The sequence below is a fragment of the Carassius gibelio genome, chromosome A10 (assembly GCF_023724105.1).
Source record: "Carassius gibelio isolate Cgi1373 ecotype wild population from Czech Republic chromosome A10, carGib1.2-hapl.c, whole genome shotgun sequence".
NCBI classification, from domain to species: Eukaryota; Metazoa; Chordata; class Actinopteri; order Cypriniformes; family Cyprinidae; genus Carassius; species Carassius gibelio.
The window spans coordinates 24,954,220-24,977,359 of record NC_068380.1 but is presented as its reverse complement, the minus strand read 5'-3'; the positions used below and the strand labels follow the sequence as shown (position 1 = coordinate 24,977,359).

Below are 23,140 nucleotides of genomic sequence, written 5' to 3'. Positions count from 1 at the left end.
CATGGATGGACTTTTCACACATTTAAAGCATTTCATGCAAATTCAACTATTATAATATTTTCTGAAAGAAGAACATTATGACAGTCCTTGTTAAAGCATAGAAACACACCATGCACAAAATCAATGATTACCATGCCAAAACTTTGGAAAAAACAGCACCTTCTAGTGTTTAAATTTGGATTCTGCTGTAATCAAGGCAATGGACAAACCCACTGATGAACAAACACCAGCAAGGCAGTCCCAAAGTAAAACACTTATTCTTACATGGAATAACAGATGCTTCTCTTTGTAGTCATCGAGGGAGTCTCCTTCAAATGAAACTAAAAACAGACCAGTTGGACACTGGGAAGTCAGTCAGCAAACATTTACCCCAACTTGATAGCACTTTCTGCTTTGGTTGAAAAGAAAGATGCTAAAGTTAGAGTAGACATCAGCTGCTTTTCACTCAAGGAGGCAAGGATTAGAAAAGTTGGCCACAGAGGAGGATGCATAATTGTGTCCAATTTTTTTCAATTTTATTCAGCATTTACAGTTACAAGTTTGGACCAGAGGCATATATCTGCAAAATAAGAAATACTAATTAATTAAATAAAAAACTATAAGAAATAGAACATAGGTGAAGCTTTGGTTGCTCTTCATTTCCTCATTACTACTACCCCAAAGAGAAGCACTTATGAACATAGGACCAATCAATGCTCCCATTTGAAGTAATCTTAATGGGATGGATACTGTGATTATCTGATCATTGCATTTAGAACTCAGTTTGGCGTCCCAGAAAATAAATTATCTCCTGAAGCACTGGTCACTTGAAACTACCCCAACAAATAGCACTTACCTATTACAACAGACAAGTCAGTGCCATTATGAGGGTACCGATAGTGACAAATCAAAATATTTTCCATTTCGAAGACTACAATTCTGTGGAATCAGATGAGGACATTTCCAGCCAGAGATACCAGGAGCATGCTGCCTGCAGTCAAGGTGAGCTGATCTGAGCAGTTTTGTTAACAGCACCCATTATAAATATGTCTATGGCTCTTTGGCTTTGCTGTGGTCGTTGGTACTTGGGTAGTTTTGAAAGGCCATTAATCTTTGATTGCCCTGTTAATATCTTTGGAATGCCTCAGCATTCTTGAGCATGGATGGACTTTTCACACATTTAAAGCATTTCATGCAAATTCAACTATTATAATGTTTTCTGAAAGAAGAACATTATGACAGTCCTTGTTAAAGCATAGAAACACACCATGCACAAAATCAATGATTACCATGCCAAAACTTTGGAAAAAACAGCACCTTCTAGTGTTTAAATTTGGATTCTGCTGTAATCAATGCAATGGACAAACCCACTGATGAACAAACACCAGCAAGGCAGTCCCAAAGTAAAGCACTTATTCTTACATGGAATAACAGATGCTTCTCTTTGTAGTCATCGAGGGAGTCTCCTTCAAATGAAACTAAAAACAGACCAGTTGGACACTGGGAAGTCAGTCAGCAAACATTTACCCCAACTTGATGAGATAGGTATAAACGGAGGTCGGAGCCAGCTCCAAATGGGCGGGTGAGCTCCAAATGGGTGGGACTTCAGCTCCAAGTGGGCTGTACAAACCTCCAGAGCCTTTTAATTGGTTTATTTAATGTCATGGGGTTAATGCACGCTGCGAATCCCCCCCCACCCCCCCCACCACCACCAAAAAAAAAAAAAAAAAAAAAAAGACGACGTCAACTTCCCAAGGCTTTTCAGCGTCAAGAAAGAGGAATTTGAAGGGGTAAGTTTAGAGTTGTACAACGTATTACAAGTTGTGAAAAAGTGCAGTATCTTGGCGGTAGATGTTTTAGTCTTGACGTAGTTAAATCATGATTACAAGCTCATTGCATTCAAGTTTGAAAATTGGAGGACATTCATGTGCAGTTTTTACCTTCAAAGCTCATATTTAAGATTATTCCGAGAGCACGTTAAGACAGCATTAGCAGCACAGATAAATTACATCTTTATTGTGTCTGTTACCCTTTTCTGCTAAATATTTCTGCAATACAAATAGGATTTACGCTGCAGATTACGGACACTGAAGACCATAAGCAAGCATTGTTACTAACGTTACGTAAAATATGCAGGCCTATGTATTATAACTGCACTGATATTTAAGCGATCAATAACTATTAATAGATTTAGTACAGTGTTCCATAAGAATGAGTCTTCGTTACAATAGTCTTTACATGAGTCTTCTCCTAACTGATAATGCTTGACTTTAACAAAGCTGGTCATTGTTTCAAAACCTGCTGTTATATTTTTAAAATGTTATCTATTTTTACGTGTAACGTTAATACAAATAATGTAATGCAATTGAAACATTTGGTTTAATTACCAAATTCATTTTTCAATTTAATAATCATAACAGTGGATATATGAGGCTAACTGCAGTGTCCACTACCATGCATTACATATCAACAGGTGTAGAATTAATTTTTTCATTGTAGGAAACACAAACAAACAAAAACCTTATGTGTAAACTTTGTGTTACAGAAAGTTCAAGTATGGGTGGCCAGAAGTTACATTTCAGTGACCTGGTTACCGCCTCTCTCTGCAAACCCAAAGGATCACTTTCCTGTAAACTGTTTTTTGTTCTTTCTATGCATCAAGATGTGTCATTTATTTTTTTCTGAAGATTTTTGACTAATGTGTGTGTATGTGGGTCTTTGTGTGGATAAATTATGTTCATACTTTAAAGGTGGACATTTGCAACAGCGCTTGTCCCTAAAATTGCTCCAGGGGTATGGTCAGAGACTGTCCTAAAGGACAAATGATGGAATGTAAATGACATTACATTCTGTAGAAGTCTCACATAAATGTGCATTGTACTTTAGTTAATGTTAACTTGTCAACAGTGAATTATTTTAGGATGTCATTGGACTGAATGTTTAGTGATTAATGACACTTCATTCCAGTAAAAATATAATCCATAGCCTTGGAGTGAAAGCAGCAGCAAAGTGTTCCAATGCTGATAAAAATCAAGCTGGTTAAAACCTCAGGTTCCTTAAATATCTGTTCTACAGGACTGTTTGGGGTTGGACAGATTTTGTAATGGTTTTGAAGTCTGATGCTCACCAGGCCTTCATTTATTTGTTCAGAAATGCAGTAGAAAAAGTAATATTGTAAATTGTAATAATATTTTACAATAACTCTTTTCTATTTGAGGCAGCAGTGGATCTACCCCAATCATCATTAACGGGACCCCAGTGGAGAGAGTGAGCAGCTTCAATACCTTCAAATGCCCTGCAAAGAGTAGCTGAGCGCATCTCCAGAACATCTCCCCCTTCTCTGCAAGACATCCACACCAGAAGATGTAAATCTAGGACTGTTAAGATCCTTAAAGACCCCACCCACCCTGGAAATCCACTGTTTCATCTGCTACAGTCAGACAGACGCTTCTGCAGTCTGATGGCAAAAACAGATAGGCTCAGGAGGAGTTTCTTCCCTCATGTTATCAGACTACTAAACATGGACATTAAACACACTGAACTTTATAGACTGGTTGTTTAGGGCTACCCAATAACTCTCTGCACACTGCTTTTTTGACAACCTAACTATGCAACTCATCCTCACTGCACATTGTCTACATCTCTGCACATCATCTGTGTAGCAGTTTCTATGTAGCATCTCTACAAATCATCTGTGTAGTAGTTTAATACAGTATATGGTGTATATTTTATACAGTATATTTTTTCCTGTTGTTTCATTATTTTATTTTTTTTGCACAGTCTAAAAAGAGTATGACAGACCTACATTTCACTGCTTTTTGCATGTCATATAACAAATAAAACTTGAATTTTTAATGGTGTGGAGTGTTACCTGTGATTGAGTTGGTGATAAAAAGGAGATGGGGAAAAGAGTGTCTTAAATTGGACTTTGGTACCAATAATATTTTCCTCTTAAGTCTTGGAATGTTTATTTTTATTATTATTAATTCTTGTATTACTATTTAGATTTTTTTTTCTTTTTTTTTTTAATTAAATGTTTATTTGTACATTTACTGCTTTTTATAATGTTGTTTCACCTAGAGCCAAGGGGGTTGTAACAATCTAAACAATATAATTTCTCCCTCAGATTTCAAACTTGCATTAAAGAAAAACATTAACATACAGTAAACATTTTATTGCTCTAAATTACTCATTCATTTTCTTGATACTGATATAATTATAAAATTTATATAATTTAATATACTTGAATGTTTGCAGCTGTCACAAAATTATATAACCTCTTGTTAATAAAATGTAAACTACAATGAAAAACAATAAATCTGTTTTTCATTAGTATCGCTACTTTATGCCCTCCTCATTCGCGGGCACCCCGGCAATGACGCAATGTGAAATTTCCGCTTAAACTCCGCCCATTTGTAAAGTCCCGCCCACTAGCGGCAAAAGTTCCTCCCACTTGGAGCTCTCCGTGAAGTCCAGCCCACTTGCGGCAAAAGCTCCTCCCACTTGGAGGTCTCCGGGCTGCAGCGATACCTACTTGAACTTGATAGCACTTTCTGCTTTGGTTGAAAAGAAAGATGCTAAAGTTAGAGTAGACATCAGCTGCTTTTCACTCAAGGAGGCAAGGATTTGAAAAGTTGGCCACAGAGGAGGATGCATAATTGTGTCCAATTTTTTTCAATTTTATTCAGCATTTACAGTTACAAGTTTGGACCAGAGGCATATATCTGCAAAATAAGAAATACTAATTAATTAAATAAAAAAACTATAAGAAATAGAACATAGGTGAAGCTTTGGTTGCTCTTCATTTCCTCATTACTACTACCCCAAAGAGAAGCACTTATGAACATAGGACCAATCAATGCTCCCATTTGAAGTAATCTTAATGGGATGGATACTGTGATTATCTGATCATTGCATTTAGAACTCAGTTTGGCGTCCCAGAAAATAAATTATCTCCTGAAGCACTGGTCACTTGAAACTACCCCAACAAATAGCACTTACCTATTACAACAGACAAGTCAGTGCCATTATGAGGGTACCGATAGTGACAAATCAAAATATTTTCCATTTCGAAGACTACAATTCTGTGGAATCAGATGAGGACATTTCCAGCCAGAGATACCAGGAGCATGCTGCCTGCAGTCAAGGTGAGCTGATCTGAGCAGTTTTGTTAACAGCACCCATTATAAATATGTCTATGGCTCTTTGGCTTTGCTGTGGTCATTGGTACTTGGGTAGTTTTGAAAGGCCATTAATCTTTGATTGCCCTGTTAATATCTTTGGAATGCTTTAGCATTCTTGAGCATGGTTGGACTTTTCACACATTTAAAGCATTTCATGCAGATTCAACTATTATAATGTTTTCTGAAAGAAGAACATTATGACAGTCCTTGTTAAAGCATATAAACACCCCATGCACAAAATCAATGATTACCATGCCAAAACTTTGGAAAAAACAGCACCTTCTAGTGTTTAAATTTGGATTCTGCTGTAATCAAGGCAATGGACAAACCCACTGATGAACAAACACCAGCAAGGCAGTCCCAAAGTAAAGCACTTATTCTTACATGGAATAACAGATGCTTCTCTTTGTAGTCATCGAGGGAGTCTCCTTCAAATGAAACTAAAAACAGACCAGTTGGACACTGGGAAGTCAGTCAGCAAACATTTACCCCAACTTGATAGCACTTTCTGCTTTGGTTGAAAAGAAAGATGCTAAAGTTAGAGTAGACATCAGCTGCTTTTCACTCAAGGAGGCAAGGATTTGAAAAGTTGGCCACAGAGGAGGATGCATAATTGTGTCCAATTTTTTTCAATTTTATTCAGCATTTACAGTTACAAGTTTGGACCAGAGGCATATATCTGCAAAATAAGAAATACAAATTAAATAAATAAAAAACTATAAGAAATAGAACATAGGTGAAGCTTTGGTTGCTCTTCATTTCCTCATTACTACTACCCCAAAGAGAAGCACTTATGAACATAGGACCAATCAATGCTCCCATTTGAAGTAATCTTAATGGGATGGATACTGTGATTATCTGATCATTGCATTTAGAACTCAGTTTGGCGTCCCAGAAAATAAATTATCTCCTGAAGCACTGGTCACTTGAAACTACCCCAACAAATAGCACTTACCTATTACAACAGACAAGTCAGTGCCATTATGAGGGTACCGATAGTGACAAATCAAAATATTTTCCATTTCGAAGACTACAATTCTGTGGAATCAGATTAGGACATTTCCAGCCAGAGATACCAGGAGCATGCTGCCTGCAGTCAAGGTGAGCTGATCTGAGCAGTTTTGTTAACAGCACCCATTATAAATATGTCTATGGCTCTTTGGCTTTGCTGTGGTCGTTGGTACTTGGGTAGTTTTGAAAGGCCATTAATCTTTGATTGCCCTGTTAATATCTTTGGAATGCCTCAGCATTCTTGAGCATGGATGGACTTTTCACACATTTAAAGCATTTCATGCAAATTCAACTATTATAATGTTTTCTGAAAGAAGAACATTATGACAGTCCTTGTTAAAGCATAGAAACACACCATGCACAAAATCAATGATTACCATGCCAAAACTTTGGAAAAAACAGCACCTTCTAGTGTTTAAATTTGGATTCTGCTGTTATCAAGGCAATGGACAAACCCACTGATGAACAAACACCAGCAAGGCAGTCCCAAAGTAAAACACTTATTCTTACATGGAATAACAGATGCTTCTCTTTGTAGTCATCGAGGGAGTCTCCTTCAAATGAAACTAAAAACAGACCAGTTGGACACTGGGAAGTCAGTCAGCAAACATTTACCCCAACTTGATAGCACTTTCTGCTTTGGTTGAAAAGAAAGATGCTAAAGTTAGAGTAGACATCAGCTGCTTTTCACTCAAGGAGGCATGGATTTGAAAAGTTGGCCACAGAGGAGGATGCATAATTGTGTCCAATTTTTTTCAATTTTATTCAGCATTTACAGTTACAAGTTTGGACCAGAGGCATATATCTGCAAAATAAGAAATACTAATTAATTAAATAAAAAAAACTATAAGAAATAGAACATAGGTGAAGCTTTGGTTGCTCTTCATTTCCTCATTACTACTACCCCAAAGAGAAGCACTTATGAACATAGGACCAATCAATGCTCCCATTTGAAGTAATCTTAATGGGATGGATACTGTGATTATCTGATCATTGCATTTAGAACTCAGTTTGGCGTCCCAGAAAATAAATTATCTCCTGAAGCACTGGTCACTTGAAACTACCCCAACAAATAGCACTTACCTATTACAACAGACAAGTCAGTGCCATTATGAGGGTACCGATAGTGACAAATCAAAATATTTTCCATTTCGAAGACTACAATTCTGTGGAATCAGATGAGGACATTTCCAGCCAGAGATACCAGGAGCATGCTGCCTGCAGTCAAGGTGAGCTGATCTGAGCAGTTTTGTTAACAGCACCCATTATAAATATGTCTATGGCTCTTTGGCTTTGCTGTGGTCATTGGTACTTGGGTAGTTTTGAAAGGCCATTAATCTTTGATTGCCCTGTTAATATCTTTGGAATGCTTTAGCATTCTTGAGCATGGATGGACTTTTCACACATTTAAAGCATTTCATGCAGATTCAACTATTATAATGTTTTCTGAAAGAAGAACATTATGACAGTCCTTGTTAAAGCATATAAACACCCCATGCACAAAATCAATGATTACCATGCCAAAACTTTGGAAAAAACAGCACCTTCTAGTGTTTAAATTTGGATTCTGCTGTAATCAAGGCAATGGACAAACCCACTGATGAACAAACACCAGCAAGGCAGTCCCAAAGTAAAGCACTTATTCTTACATGGAATAACAGATGCTTCTCTTTGTAGTCATCAAGGGAGTCTCCTTCAAATGAAACTAAAAACAGACCAGTTGGACACTGGGAAGTCAGTCAGCAAACATTTACCCCAACTTGATAGCACTTTCTGCTTTGGTTGAAAAGAAAGATACTAAAGTTAGAGTAGACATCAGCTGCTTTTCACTCAAGGAGGCAAGGATTTGAAAAGTTGGCCACAGAGGAGGATGCATAATTGTGTCCAATTTTTTTCAATTTTATTCAGCATTTACAGTTACAAGTTTGGACCAGAGGCATATATCTGCAAAATAAGAAATACAAATTAAATAAATAAAAAACTATAAGAAATAGAACATAGGTGAAGCTTTGGTTGCTCTTCATTTCCTCATTACTACTACCCCAAAGAGAAGCACTTATGAACATAGGACCAATCAATGCTCCCATTTGAAGTAATCTTAATGGGATGGATACTGTGATTATCTGATCATTGCATTTAGAACTCAGTTTGGCGTCCCAGAAAATAAATTATCTCCTGAAGCACTGGTCACTTGAAACTACCCCAACAAATAGCACTTACCTATTACAACAGACAAGTCAGTGCCATTATGAGGGTACCGATAGTGACAAATCAAAATATTTTCCATTTCGAAGACTACAATTCTGTGGAATCAGATTAGGACATTTCCAGCCAGAGATACCAGGAGCATGCTGCCTGCAGTCAAGGTGAGCTGATCTGAGCAGTTTTGTTAACAGCACCCATTATAAATATGTCTATGGCTCTTTGGCTTTGCTGTGGTCGTTGGTACTTGGGTAGTTTTGAAAGGCCATTAATCTTTGATTGCCCTGTTAATATCTTTGGAATGCCTCAGCATTCTTGAGCATGGATGGACTTTTCACACATTTAAAGCATTTCATGCAAATTCAACTATTATAATGTTTTCTGAAAGAAGAACATTATGACAGTCCTTGTTAAAGCATAGAAACACACCATGCACAAAATCAATGATTACCATGCCAAAACTTTGGAAAAAACAGCACCTTCTAGTGTTTAAATTTGGATTCTGCTGTTATCAAGGCAATGGACAAACCCACTGATGAACAAACACCAGCAAGGCAGTCCCAAAGTAAAACACTTATTCTTACATGGAATAACAGATGCTTCTCTTTGTAGTCATCGAGGGAGTCTCCTTCAAATGAAACTAAAAACAGACCAGTTGGACACTGGGAAGTCAGTCAGCAAACATTTACCCCAACTTGATAGCACTTTCTGCTTTGGTTGAAAAGAAAGATGCTAAAGTTAGAGTAGACATCAGCTGCTTTTCACTCAAGGAGGCATGGATTTGAAAAGTTGGCCACAGAGGAGGATGCATAATTGTGTCCAATTTTTTTCAATTTTATTCAGCATTTACAGTTACAAGTTTGGACCAGAGGCATATATCTGCAAAATAAGAAATACTAATTAATTAAATAAAAAAAACTATAAGAAATAGAACATAGGTGAAGCTTTGGTTGCTCTTCATTTCCTCATTACTACTACCCCAAAGAGAAGCACTTATGAACATAGGACCAATCAATGCTCCCATTTGAAGTAATCTTAATGGGATGGATACTGTGATTATCTGATCATTGCATTTAGAACTCAGTTTGGCGTCCCAGAAAATAAATTGTCTCCTGAAGCACTGGTCACTTGAAACTACCCCAACAAATAGCACTTACCTATTACAACAGACAAGTCAGTGCCATTATGAGGGTACCGATAGTGACAAATCAAAATATTTTCCATTTCGAAGACTACAATTCTGTGGAATCAGATGAGGACATTTCCAGCCAGAGATACCAGGAGCATGCTGCCTGCAGTCAAGGTGAGCTGATCTGAGCAGTTTTGTTAACAGCACCCATTATAAATATGTCTATGGCTCTTTGGCTTTGCTGTGGTCGTTGGTACTTGGGTAGTTTTGAAAGGCCATTAATCTTTGATTGCCCTGTTAATATCTTTGGAATGCCTCAGCATTCTTGAGCATGGATGGACTTTTCACACATTTAAAGCATTTCATGCAAATTCAACTATTATAATGTTTTCTGAAAGAAGAACATTATGACAGTCCTTGTTAAAGCATAGAAACACACCATGCACAAAATCAATGATTACCATGCCAAAACTTTGGAAAAAACAGCACCTTCTAGTGTTTAAATTTGGATTCTGCTGTAATCAATGCAATGGACAAACCCACTGATGAACAAACACCAGCAAGGCAGTCCCAAAGTAAAGCACTTATTCTTACATGGAATAACAGATGCTTCTCTTTGTAGTCATCGAGGGAGTCTCCTTCAAATGAAACTAAAAACAGACCAGTTGGACACTGGGAAGTCAGTCAGCAAACATTTACCCCAACTTGATAGCACTTTCTGCTTTGGTTGAAAAGAAAGATGCTAAAGTTAGAGTAGACATCAGCTGCTTTTCACTCAAGGAGGCAAGGATTTGAAAAGTTGGCCACAGAGGAGGATGCATAATTGTGTCCAATTTTTTTCAATTTTATTCAGCATTTACAGTTACAAGTTTGGACCAGAGGCATATATCTGCAAAATAAGAAATACTAATTAATTAAATAAAAAACTATAAGAAATAGAACATAGGTGAAGCTTTGGTTGCTCTTCATTTCCTCATTACTACTACCCCAAAGAGAAGCACTTATGAACATAGGACCAATCAATGCTCCCATTTGAAGTAATCTTAATGGGATGGATACTGTGATTATCTGATCATTGCATTTAGAACTCAGTTTGGCGTCCCAGAAAATAAATTATCTCCTGAAGCACTGGTCACTTGAAACTACCCCAACAAATAGCACTTACCTATTACAACAGACAAGTCAGTGCCATTATGAGGGTACCGATAGTGACAAATCAAAATATTTTCCATTTCGAAGACTACAATTCTGTGGAATCAGATTAGGACATTTCCAGCCAGAGATACCAGGAGCATGCTGCCTGCAGTCAAGGTGAGCTGATCTGAGCAGTTTTGTTAACAGCACCCATTATAAATATGTCTATGGCTCTTTGGCTTTGCTGTGGTCGTTGGTACTTGGGTAGTTTTGAAAGGCCATTAATCTTTGATTGCCCTGTTAATATCTTTGGAATGCCTCAGCATTCTTGAGCATGGATGGACTTTTCACACATTTAAAGCATTTCATGCAAATTCAACTATTATAATGTTTTCTGAAAGAAGAACATTATGACAGTCCTTGTTAAAGCATAGAAACACACCATGCACAAAATCAATGATTACCATGCCAAAACTTTGGAAAAAACAGCACCTTCTAGTGTTTAAATTTGGATTCTGCTGTAATCAAGGCAATGGACAAACCCACTGATGAAAAAACACCAGCAAGGCAGTCCCAAAGTAAAGCACTTATTCTTACATGGAATAACAGATGCTTCTCTTTGTAGTCATCGAGGGAGTCTCCTTCAAATGAAACTAAAAACAGACCAGTTGGACACTGGGAAGTCAGTCAGCAAACATTTACCCCAACTTGATAGCACTTTCTGCTTTGGTTGAAAAGAAAGATGCTAAAGTTAGAGTAGACATCAGCTGCTTTTCACTCAAGGAGGCAAGGATTTTAAAAGTTGGTCACAGAGGAGGATGCATAATTGTGTCCAATTTTTCAATTTTATTCAGCATTTACAGTTACAAGCTTGGACCAGAGGCATATATCTGCAAAATAAGAAATACTAATTAATTAAATAAAAAACTATAAGAAATAGAACATAGGTGAAGCTTTGGTTGCTCTTCATTTCCTCATTACTACTACCCCAAAGAGAAGCACTTATGAACATAGGACCAATCAATGCTCCCATTTGAAGTAATCTTAATGGGATGGATACTGTGATTATCTGATCATTGCATTTAGAACTCAGTTTGGCGTCCCAGAAAATAAATTATCTCCTGAAACACTGGTCACTTGAAACTACCCCAACAAATAGCACTTACCTATTACAACAGACAAGTCAGTGCCATTATGAGGGTACCGATAGTGACAAATCAAAATATTTTCCATTTCGAAGACTACAATTCTGTGGAATCAGATGAGGACATTTCCAGCCAGAGATACCAGGAGCATGCTGCCTGCAGTCAAGGTGAGCTGATCTGAGCAGTTTTGTTAACAGCACCCATTATAAATATGTCTATGGCTCTTTGGCTTTGCTGTGGTCGTTGGTACTTGGGTAGTTTTGAAAGGCCATTAATCTTTGATTGCCCTGTTAATATCTTTGGAATGCCTCAGCATTCTTGAGCATGGATGGACTTTTCACACATTTAAAGCATTTCATGCAAATTCAACTATTATAATATTTTCTGAAAGAAGAACATTATGACAGTCCTTGTTAAAGCATAGAAACACACCATGCACAAAATCAATGATTACCATGCCAAAACTTTGGAAAAAACAGCACCTTCTAGTGTTTAAATTTGGATTCTGCTGTAATCAAGGCAATGGACAAACCCCATTGTGTCCAATTTTTCAATTTTATTCAGCATTTACAGTTACAAGCTTGGACCAGAGGCATATATCTGCAAAATAAGAAATACTAATTAATTAAATAAAAAACTATAAGAAATAGAACATAGGTGAAGCTTTGGTTGCTCTTCATTTCCTCATTACTACTACCCCAAAGAGAAGCACTTATGAACATAGGACCAATCAATGCTCCCATTTGAAGTAATCTTAATGGGATGGATACTGTGATTATCTGATCATTGCATTTAGAACTCAGTTTGGCGTCCCAGAAAATAAATTATCTCCTGAAACACTGGTCACTTGAAACTACCCCAACAAATAGCACTTACCTATTACAACAGACAAGTCAGTGCCATTATGAGGGTACCGATAGTGACAAATCAAAATATTTTCCATTTCGAAGACTACAATTCTGTGGAATCAGATGAGGACATTTCCAGCCAGAGATACCAGGAGCATGCTGCCTGCAGTCAAGGTGAGCTGATCTGAGCAGTTTTGTTAACAGCACCCATTATAAATATGTCTATGGCTCTTTGGCTTTGCTGTGGTCGTTGGTACTTGGGTAGTTTTGAAAGGCCATTAATCTTTGATTGCCCTGTTAATATCTTTGGAATGCCTCAGCATTCTTGAGCATGGATGGACTTTTCACACATTTAAAGCATTTCATGCAAATTCAACTATTATAATATTTTCTGAAAGAAGAACATTATGACAGTCCTTGTTAAAGCATAGAAACACACCATGCACAAAATCAATGATTACCATGCCAAAACTTTGGAAAAAACAGCACCTTCTAGTGTTTAAATTTGGATTCTGCTGTAATCAAGGCAATGGACAAACCCACTGATGAACAAACACCAGCAAGGCAGTCCCAAAGTAAAACACTTATTCTTACATGGAATAACAGATGCTTCTCTTTGTAGTCATCGAGGGAGTCTCCTTCAAATGAAACTAAAAACAGACCAGTTGGACACTGGGAAGTCAGTCAGCAAACATTTACCCCAACTTGATAGCACTTTCTGCTTTGGTTGAAAAGAAAGATGCTAAAGTTAGAGTAGACATCAGCTGCTTTTCACTCAAGGAGGCAAGGATTAGAAAAGTTGGCCACAGAGGAGGATGCATAATTGTGTCCAATTTTTTTCAATTTTATTCAGCATTTACAGTTACAAGTTTGGACCAGAGGCATATATCTGCAAAATAAGAAATACTAATTAATTAAATAAAAAACTATAAGAAATAGAACATAGGTGAAGCTTTGGTTGCTCTTCATTTCCTCATTACTACTACCCCAAAGAGAAGCACTTATGAACATAGGACCAATCAATGCTCCCATTTGAAGTAATCTTAATGGGATGGATACTGTGATTATCTGATCATTGCATTTAGAACTCAGTTTGGCGTCCCAGAAAATAAATTATCTCCTGAAGCACTGGTCACTTGAAACTACCCCAACAAATAGCACTTACCTATTACAACAGACAAGTCAGTGCCATTATGAGGGTACCGATAGTGACAAATCAAAATATTTTCCATTTCGAAGACTACAATTCTGTGGAATCAGATGAGGACATTTCCAGCCAGAGATACCAGGAGCATGCTGCCTGCAGTCAAGGTGAGCTGATCTGAGCAGTTTTGTTAACAGCACCCATTATAAATATGTCTATGGCTCTTTGGCTTTGCTGTGGTCGTTGGTACTTGGGTAGTTTTGAAAGGCCATTAATCTTTGATTGCCCTGTTAATATCTTTGGAATGCCTCAGCATTCTTGAGCATGGATGGACTTTTCACACATTTAAAGCATTTCATGCAAATTCAACTATTATAATGTTTTCTGAAAGAAGAACATTATGACAGTCCTTGTTAAAGCATAGAAACACACCATGCACAAAATCAATGATTACCATGCCAAAACTTTGGAAAAAACAGCACCTTCTAGTGTTTAAATTTGGATTCTGCTGTAATCAATGCAATGGACAAACCCACTGATGAACAAACACCAGCAAGGCAGTCCCAAAGTAAAGCACTTATTCTTACATGGAATAACAGATGCTTCTCTTTGTAGTCATCGAGGGAGTCTCCTTCAAATGAAACTAAAAACAGACCAGTTGGACACTGGGAAGTCAGTCAGCAAACATTTACCCCAACTTGATAGCACTTTCTGCTTTGGTTGAAAAGAAAGATGCTAAAGTTAGAGTAGACATCAGCTGCTTTTCACTCAAGGAGGCAAGGATTAGAAAAGTTGGCCACAGAGGAGGATGCATAATTGTGTCCAATTTTTTCAATTTTATTCAGCATTAACAGTTACAAGTTTGGACCAGAGGCATATATCTGCAAAATAAGAAATACTAATTAATTAAATAAAAAACTATAAGAAATAGAACATAGGTGAAGCTTTGGTTGCTCTTCATTTCCTCATTACTACTACCCCAAAGAGAAGCACTTATGAACATAGGACCAATCAATGCTCCCATTTGAAGTAATCTTAATGGGATGGATACTGTGATTATCTGATCATTGCATTTAGAACTCAGTTTGGCGTCCCAGAAAATAAATTGTCTCCTGAAGCACTGGTCACTTGAAACTACCCCAACAAATAGCACTTACCTATTACAACAGACAAGTCAGTGCCATTATGAGGGTACCGATAGTGACAAATCAAAATATTTTCCATTTCGAAGACTACAATTCTGTGGAATCAGATGAGGACATTTCCAGCCAGAGATACCAGGAGCATGCTGCCTGCAGTCAAGGTGAGCTGATCTGAGCAGTTTTGTTAACAGCACCCATTATAAATATGTCTATGGCTCTTTGGCTTTGCTGTGGTCGTTGGTACTTGGGTAGTTTTGAAAGGCCATTAATCTTTGATTGCCCTGTTAATATCTTTGGAATGCCTCAGCATTCTTGAGCATGGATGGACTTTTCACACATTTAAAGCATTTCATGCAAATTCAACTATTATAATGTTTTCTGAAAGAAGAACATTATGACAGTCCTTGTTAAAGCATAGAAACACACCATGCACAAAATCAATGATTACCATGCCAAAACTTTGGAAAAAACAGCACCTTCTAGTGTTTAAATTTGGATTCTGCTGTAATCAATGCAATGGACAAACCCACTGATGAACAAACACCAGCAAGGCAGTCCCAAAGTAAAGCACTTATTCTTACATGGAATAACAGATGCTTCTCTTTGTAGTCATCGAGGGAGTCTCCTTCAAATGAAACTAAAAACAGACCAGTTGGACACTGGGAAGTCAGTCAGCAAACATTTACCCCAACTTGATAGCACTTTCTGCTTTGGTTGAAAAGAAAGATGCTAAAGTTAGAGTAGACATCAGCTGCTTTTCACTCAAGGAGGCAAGGATTTGAAAAGTTGGCCACAGAGGAGGATGCATAATTGTGTCCAATTTTTTTCAATTTTATTCAGCATTTACAGTTACAAGTTTGGACCAGAGGCATATATCTGCAAAATAAGAAATACTAATTAATTAAATAAAAAACTATAAGAAATAGAACATAGGTGAAGCTTTGGTTGCTCTTCATTTCCTCATTACTACTACCCCAAAGAGAAGCACTTATGAACATAGGACCAATCAATGCTCCCATTTGAAGTAATCTTAATGGGATGGATACTGTGATTATCTGATCATTGCATTTAGAACTCAGTTTGGCGTCCCAGAAAATAAATTATCTCCTGAAGCACTGGTCACTTGAAACTACCCCAACAAATAGCACTTACCTATTACAACAGACAAGTCAGTGCCATTATGAGGGTACCGATAGTGACAAATCAAAATATTTTCCATTTCGAAGACTACAATTCTGTGGAATCAGATTAGGACATTTCCAGCCAGAGATACCAGGAGCATGCTGCCTGCAGTCAAGGTGAGCTGATCTGAGCAGTTTTGTTAACAGCACCCATTATAAATATGTCTATGGCTCTTTGGCTTTGCTGTGGTCGTTGGTACTTGGGTAGTTTTGAAAGGCCATTAATCTTTGATTGCCCTGTTAATATCTTTGGAATGCCTCAGCATTCTTGAGCATGGATGGACTTTTCACACATTTAAAGCATTTCATGCAAATTCAACTATTATAATGTTTTCTGAAAGAAGAACATTATGACAGTCCTTGTTAAAGCATAGAAACACACCATGCACAAAATCAATGATTACCATGCCAAAACTTTGGAAAAAACAGCACCTTCTAGTGTTTAAATTTGGATTCTGCTGTAATCAAGGCAATGGACAAACCCACTGATGAAAAAACACCAGCAAGGCAGTCCCAAAGTAAAGCACTTATTCTTACATGGAATAACAGATGCTTCTCTTTGTAGTCATCGAGGGAGTCTCCTTCAAATGAAACTAAAAACAGACCAGTTGGACACTGGGAAGTCAGTCAGCAAACATTTACCCCAACTTGATAGCACTTTCTGCTTTGGTTGAAAAGAAAGATGCTAAAGTTAGAGTAGACATCAGCTGCTTTTCACTCAAGGAGGCAAGGATTTTAAAAGTTGGTCACAGAGGAGGATGCATAATTGTGTCCAATTTTTCAATTTTATTCAGCATTTACAGTTACAAGCTTGGACCAGAGGCATATATCTGCAAAATAAGAAATACTAATTAATTAAATAAAAAACTATAAGAAATAGAACATAGGTGAAGCTTTGGTTGCTCTTCATTTCCTCATTACTACTACCCCAAAGAGAAGCACTTATGAACATAGGACCAATCAATGCTCCCATTTGAAGTAATCTTAATGGGATGGATACTGTGATTATCTGATCATTGCATTTAGAACTCAGTTTGGCGTCCCAGAAAATAAATTATCTCCTGAAACACTGGTCACTTGAAACTACCCCAACAAATAGCACTTACCTATTACAACAGACAAGTCAGTGCCATTATGAGGGTACCGATAGTGACAAATCAAAATATTTTCCATTTCGAAGACTACAATTCTGTGGAATCAGATGAGGACATTTCCAGCCAGAGATACCAGGAGCATGCTGCCTGCAGTCAAGGTGAGCTGATCTGAGCAGTTTTGTTAACAGCACCCATTATAAATATGTCTATGGCTCTTTGGCTTTGCTGTGGTCGTTGGTACTTGGGTAGTTTTGAAAGGCCATTAATCTTTGATTGCCCTGTTAATATCTTTGGAATGCCTCAGCATTCTTGAGCATGGATGGACTTTTCACACATTTAAAGCATTTCATGCAAATTCAACTATTATAATATTTTCTGAAAGAAGAACATTATGACAGTCCTTGTTAAAGCATAGAAACACACCATGCACAAAATCAATGATTACCATGCCAAAACTTTGGAAAAAACAGCACCTTCTAGTGTTTAAATTTGGATTCTGCTGTAATCAAGGCAATGGACAAACCCCATTGTGTCCAATTTTTCAATTTTATTCAGCATTTACAGTTACAAGCTTGGACCAGAGGCATATATCTGCAAAATAAGAAATACTAATTAATTAAATAAAAAACTATAAGAAATAGAACATAGGTGAAGCTTTGGTTGCTCTTCATTTCCTCATTACTACTACCCCAAAGAGAAGCACTTATGAACATAGGACCAATCAATGCTCCCATTTGAAGTAATCTTAATGGGATGGATACTGTGATTATCTGATCATTGCATTTAGAACTCAGTTTGGCGTCCCAGAAAATAAATTATCTCCTGAAACACTGGTCACTTGAAACTACCCCAACAAATAGCACTTACCTATTACAACAGACAAGTCAGTGCCATTATGAGGGTACCGATAGTGACAAATCAAAATATTTTCCATTTCGAAGACTACAATTCTGTGGAATCAGATGAGGACATTTCCAGCCAGAGATACCAGGAGCATGCTGCCTGCAGTCAAGGTGAGCTGATCTGAGCAGTTTTGTTAACAGCACCCATTATAAATATGTCTATGGCTCTTTGGCTTTGCTGTGGTCGTTGGTACTTGGGTAGTTTTGAAAGGCCATTAATCTTTGATTGCCCTGTTAATATCTTTGGAATGCCTCAGCATTCTTGAGCATGGATGGACTTTTCACACATTTAAAGCATTTCATGCAAATTCAACTATTATAATATTTTCTGAAAGAAGAACATTATGACAGTCCTTGTTAAAGCATAGAAACACACCATGCACAAAATCAATGATTACCATGCCAAAACTTTGGAAAAAACAGCACCTTCTAGTGTTTAAATTTGGATTCTGCTGTAATCAAGGCAATGGACAAACCCACTGATGAACAAACACCAGCAAGGCAGTCCCAAAGTAAAACACTTATTCTTACATGGAATAACAGATGCTTCTCTTTGTAGTCATCGAGGGAGTCTCCTTCAAATGAAACTAAAAACAGACCAGTTGGACACTGGGAAGTCAGTCAGCAAACATTTACCCCAACTTGATAGCACTTTCTGCTTTGGTTGAAAAGAAAGATGCTAAAGTTAGAGTAGACATCAGCTGCTTTTCACTCAAGGAGGCAAGGATTAGAAAAGTTGGCCACAGAGGAGGATGCATAATTGTGTCCAATTTTTTTCAATTTTATTCAGCATTTACAGTTACAAGTTTGGACCAGAGGCATATATCTGCAAAATAAGAAATACTAATTAATTAAATAAAAAACTATAAGAAATAGAACATAGGTGAAGCTTTGGTTGCTCTTCATTTCCTCATTACTACTACCCCAAAGAGAAGCACTTATGAACATAGGACCAATCAATGCTCCCATTTGAAGTAATCTTAATGGGATGGATACTGTGATTATCTGATCATTGCATTTAGAACTCAGTTTGGCGTCCCAGAAAATAAATTATCTCCTGAAGCACTGGTCACTTGAAACTACCCCAACAAATAGCACTTACCTATTACAACAGACAAGTCAGTGCCATTATGAGGGTACCGATAGTGACAAATCAAAATATTTTCCATTTCGAAGACTACAATTCTGTGGAATCAGATGAGGACATTTCCAGCCAGAGATACCAGGAGCATGCTGCCTGCAGTCAAGGTGAGCTGATCTGAGCAGTTTTGTTAACAGCACCCATTATAAATATGTCTATGGCTCTTTGGCTTTGCTGTGGTCGTTGGTACTTGGGTAGTTTTGAAAGGCCATTAATCTTTGATTGCCCTGTTAATATCTTTGGAATGCCTCAGCATTCTTGAGCATGGATGGACTTTTCACACATTTAAAGCATTTCATGCAAATTCAACTATTATAATGTTTTCTGAAAGAAGAACATTATGACAGTCCTTGTTAAAGCATAGAAACACACCATGCACAAAATCAATGATTACCATGCCAAAACTTTGGAAAAAACAGCACCTTCTAGTGTTTAAATTTGGATTCTGCTGTAATCAATGCAATGGACAAACCCACTGATGAACAAACACCAGCAAGGCAGTCCCAAAGTAAAGCACTTATTCTTACATGGAATAACAGATGCTTCTCTTTGTAGTCATCGAGGGAGTCTCCTTCAAATGAAACTAAAAACAGACCAGTTGGACACTGGGAAGTCAGTCAGCAAACATTTACCCCAACTTGATGAGATAGGTATAAACGGAGGTCGGAGCCAGCTCCAAATGGGCGGGTGAGCTCCAAATGGGTGGGACTTCAGCTCCAAGTGGGCTGTACAAACCTCCAGAGCCTTTTAATTGGTTTATTTAATGTCATGGGGTTAATGCACGCTGCGAATCCCCCCCCACCCCCCCCACCACCACCAAAAAAAAAAAAAAAAAAAAAAAGACGACGTCAACTTCCCAAGGCTTTTCAGCGTCAAGAAAGAGGAATTTGAAGGGGTAAGTTTAGAGTTGTACAACGTATTACAAGTTGTGAAAAAGTGCAGTATCTTGGCGGTAGATGTTTTAGTCTTGACGTAGTTAAATCATGATTACAAGCTCATTGCATTCAAGTTTGAAAATTGGAGGACATTCATGTGCAGTTTTTACCTTCAAAGCTCATATTTAAGATTATTCCGAGAGCACGTTAAGACAGCATTAGCAGCACAGATAAATTACATCTTTATTGTGTCTGTTACCCTTTTCTGCTAAATATTTCTGCAATACAAATAGGATTTACGCTGCAGATTACGGACACTGAAGACCATAAGCAAGCATTGTTACTAACGTTACGTAAAATATGCAGGCCTATGTATTATAACTGCACTGATATTTAAGCGATCAATAACTATTAATAGATTTAGTACAGTGTTCCATAAGAATGAGTCTTCGTTACAATAGTCTTTACATGAGTCTTCTCCTAACTGATAATGCTTGACTTTAACAAAGCTGGTCATTGTTTCAAAACCTGCTGTTATATTTTTAAAATGTTATCTATTTTTACGTGTAACGTTAATACAAATAATGTAATGCAATTGAAACATTTGGTTTAATTACCAAATTCATTTTTCAATTTAATAATCATAACAGTGGATATATGAGGCTAACTGCAGTGTCCACTACCATGCATTACATATCAACAGGTGTAGAATTAATTTTTTCATTGTAGGAAACACAAACAAACAAAAACCTTATGTGTAAACTTTGTGTTACAGAAAGTTCAAGTATGGGTGGCCAGAAGTTACATTTCAGTGACCTGGTTACCGCCTCTCTCTGCAAACCCAAAGGATCACTTTCCTGTAAACTGTTTTTTGTTCTTTCTATGCATCAAGATGTGTCATTTATTTTTTTCTGAAGATTTTTGACTAATGTGTGTGTATGTGGGTCTTTGTGTGGATAAATTATGTTCATACTTTAAAGGTGGACATTTGCAACAGCGCTTGTCCCTAAAATTGCTCCAGGGGTATGGTCAGAGACTGTCCTAAAGGACAAATGATGGAATGTAAATGACATTACATTCTGTAGAAGTCTCACATAAATGTGCATTGTACTTTAGTTAATGTTAACTTGTCAACAGTGAATTATTTTAGGATGTCATTGGACTGAATGTTTAGTGATTAATGACACTTCATTCCAGTAAAAATATAATCCATAGCCTTGGAGTGAAAGCAGCAGCAAAGTGTTCCAATGCTGATAAAAATCAAGCTGGTTAAAACCTCAGGTTCCTTAAATATCTGTTCTACAGGACTGTTTGGGGTTGGACAGATTTTGTAATGGTTTTGAAGTCTGATGCTCACCAGGCCTTCATTTATTTGTTCAGAAATGCAGTAGAAAAAGTAATATTGTAAATTGTAATAATATTTTACAATAACTCTTTTCTATTTGAGGCAGCAGTGGATCTACCCCAATCATCATTAACGGGACCCCAGTGGAGAGAGTGAGCAGCTTCAATACCTTCAAATGCCCTGCAAAGAGTAGCTGAGCGCATCTCCAGAACATCTCCCCCTTCTCTGCAAGACATCCACACCAGAAGATGTAAATCTAGGACTGTTAAGATCCTTAAAGACCCCACCCACCCTGGAAATCCACTGTTTCATCTGCTACAGTCAGACAGACGCTTCTGCAGTCTGATGGCAAAAACAGATAGGCTCAGGAGGAGTTTCTTCCCTCATGTTATCAGACTACTAAACATGGACATTAAACACACTGAACTTTATAGACTGGTTGTTTAGGGCTACCCAATAACTCTCTGCACACTGCTTTTTTGACAACCTAACTATGCAACTCATCCTCACTGCACATTGTCTACATCTCTGCACATCATCTGTGTAGCAGTTTCTATGTAGCATCTCTACAAATCATCTGTGTAGTAGTTTAATACAGTATATGGTGTATATTTTATACAGTATATTTTTTCCTGTTGTTTCATTATTTTATTTTTTTTGCACAGTCTAAAAAGAGTATGACAGACCTACATTTCACTGCTTTTTGCATGTCATATAACAAATAAAACTTGAATTTTTAATGGTGTGGAGTGTTACCTGTGATTGAGTTGGTGATAAAAAGGAGATGGGGAAAAGAGTGTCTTAAATTGGACTTTGGTACCAATAATATTTTCCTCTTAAGTCTTGGAATGTTTATTTTTATTATTATTAATTCTTGTATTACTATTTAGATTTTTTTTTTCTTTTTTTTTTTAATTAAATGTTTATTTGTACATTTACTGCTTTTTATAATGTTGTTTCACCTAGAGCCAAGGGGGTTGTAACAATCTAAACAATATAATTTCTCCCTCAGATTTCAAACTTGCATTAAAGAAAAACATTAACATACAGTAAACATTTTATTGCTCTAAATTACTCATTCATTTTCTTGATACTGATATAATTATAAAATTTATATAATTTAATATACTTGAATGTTTGCAGCTGTCACAAAATTATATAACCTCTTGTTAATAAAATGTAAACTACAATGAAAAACAATAAATCTGTTTTTCATTAGTATCGCTACTTTATGCCCTCCTCATTCGCGGGCACCCCGGCAATGACGCAATGTGAAATTTCCGCTTAAACTCCGCCCATTTGTAAAGTCCCGCCCACTAGCGGCAAAAGTTCCTCCCACTTGGAGCTCTCCGTGAAGTCCAGCCCACTTGCGGCAAAAGCTCCTCCCACTTGGAGGTCTCCGGGCTGCAGCGATACCTACTTGAACTTGATAGCACTTTCTGCTTTGGTTGAAAAGAAAGATGCTAAAGTTAGAGTAGACATCAGCTGCTTTTCACTCAAGGAGGCAAGGATTTGAAAAGTTGGCCACAGAGGAGGATGCATAATTGTGTCCAATTTTTTTCAATTTTATTCAGCATTTACAGTTACAAGTTTGGACCAGAGGCATATATCTGCAAAATAAGAAATACTAATTAATTAAATAAAAAAACTATAAGAAATAGAACATAGGTGAAGCTTTGGTTGCT

The 23,140-nt window shown here is 37.2% G+C and overlaps 1 long non-coding RNA gene across 3 annotated transcripts; it reads left to right on the top strand.

Annotated features, from left to right (window-relative positions):
* The first annotated feature begins 1,699 nt into the window (after window positions 1-1,699).
* On the top strand, window positions 1,700-23,140 carry LOC128021598 (uncharacterized). Of its 3 annotated transcripts, none has more exons than XR_008185607.1 (3): window positions 1,700-1,769; window positions 20,886-20,969; window positions 21,562-23,140. It is a non-coding gene; the product is annotated as an uncharacterized LOC128021598 (long non-coding RNA). The 3 variants fall into 3 exon arrangements; XR_008185606.1 differs by lacking the exons at window positions 20,886-20,969; window positions 21,562-23,140 and adding exons at window positions 2,525-2,608; window positions 3,201-4,032; XR_008185605.1 differs by lacking the exon at window positions 1,700-1,769 and adding an exon at window positions 20,061-20,130.